Source organism: Echinops telfairi, unplaced genomic scaffold (genome assembly GCF_000313985.2).
Source record: "Echinops telfairi isolate 266 unplaced genomic scaffold, ASM31398v2 ScPeMD7_1;HRSCAF=3_0, whole genome shotgun sequence".
Lineage (NCBI taxonomy): Eukaryota > Metazoa > Chordata > Mammalia > Afrosoricida > Tenrecidae > Echinops > Echinops telfairi.
The window spans coordinates 15,610,408-15,612,351 of NW_022103896.1; positions in this window are offsets into that span (position 1 = coordinate 15,610,408).

Here is a 1,944-nt window from a genome sequence, read left to right on the forward strand (position 1 = left end):
GACTATATGTCTATGGAAATTGAGAGACAGATGGATTCGAGTTGTTTTTTTCCAGCGTGAACTTGTGGCTTAATTCACTGCCATTGAGTCCATTCTGACTCATAGAAACCCTATAAGATAAGGTAGAATTGCCCCTGTGGGTTTCCCACACTAGCTTCACAGGATGCTTTCTAAACCTCATTTCTCCTGCCGAGTGGTTGGTGGCTTCACACTGCTGACCTTACAGTTAGCAGCCCAGATCCTAACTACTAAGCCACCAGGGCTTCCTCAGTGATGGCTCAGTAAGGGGCATTCTCTAGGGGAAAAAAGTAATTGGTGACTGCTAGGTTTTGAACTATCGTGACTGAATAACTGAGAGGGAGGGAACTTACTGCCATTGAGTTGATACTGATTCATAGCGTCTCTGTAGGACATGGTAGAACTGCCCTTGTGAGTTTCTAAGACTGTAACTGTTTATGGGAGTAGAAAGCCCAGTCTTCCTCCCTTGGAGAAATTGGTGGTTCGAACTGCTGATACTGCAGCCCATCTCATAACCACGGAGTACCAGAGCTACTCCAAGAGGGAGAAGACTGGGGAAATAAGTGGTTTTGAGGGATGGGAATTAAAGAGTTCAATTTTAGACATGCCATGTTTAAGATACCTTTGAGAATATAATGGAGATGTTAGACAATAGGTTCTTAAACAGCTGGAGTTTGGTTTAAGTAAGAAGAGATAGTGTAGCTTACAGTGATAACACCCGGTGATGGTGCTGTGGAGGGTTTAGAATATATTGAAGTGCATGTGAGAGATACTTAATCTGGAGGGGGAAGAGTGTAGGGAGGGGCAATGTTCACAGCAGAAAGTTGAGGTCTAGAGGTCAGTAGGAAGTAGCCAGATCAGGGATAGGAGTGTGAATGGAGGCAAAATATTATGAATGGTGTTACCATCACATTTGCGTTTGAGAAAGATCATTTTGCATACTACATAAAGGTTGAACAGTGCAAGAATGAGATTAGAAAGCTATAAAAACTGCAGAAATCAAATCAAGAGGTCATAGAAGGCTGAGCTACTAAACTGCTAGAGGACATAAAAATGGAAATAGTGATTCAAGAGATTGTTTAGGAGTTAAATAAAAGAACTTAAGTGAATAACAAGATATTTAGCTGATTGAATATAGAGATATGAAATAATAAAAACCAAGAGTGATGCTAGATTTCTGGTTTTGTAATTGACTCCAAAAACCCTTTACTGCCATGAGGTTGATTCCAACATGTAGATCTGTAAAGTAGCAGACAACCTCAACTCTTCTTAGAGTGGATGATGGGTTTGAACCACCAATCTTAGGGTTAGTAGTCTAATGGTTACCACCAGCAGCTTTTGGAATGGAGAAGAGTTCATTATTAACTTCTTGAGTACATGTGAGAGAACCATATAAAGATATCCAATAATTAATTGGGTATATGGCCCTAAAGTTCTAGAGTAAGATACAAGACTGATTGTGCAAGGATTAAGTGCATGGCTGTGTACTGAAAAGGTTGGCAGTTCCAACCCATGATCTGCCTCTTGAAAAAGCCTTGGTAATTTGTTCCCATACAGATTACAGTCTAGGAAACCCCATGAGACAGTTATATTGTCTTATAGCGTCACTATGAGTGAGAATTGACTTAATGGCACACTACAACAACCTGTATAGTTAGTAACTAAGGCTAGGAAGAGTAAGTTTTAGGATCTTGAACTGAGAAACACCAATGTTTATTCAAAGGCAAAAGAAAAAATGTCAGAGATAGCAAAATTAGTGGGAATAATGTGTCTTAGAAGCTAAGAAGAGGGGCCTACCCCAATCCCAATTACGTTGACACCTGCCCCTCCCCCCAGAATAATTTCTTTCAGAGGACGGCACTGAATCTGCAGCTCCAGGAGTGGGGACATGTCTGATCGGAGCACACGGGAGCAGATGAAGGGGGA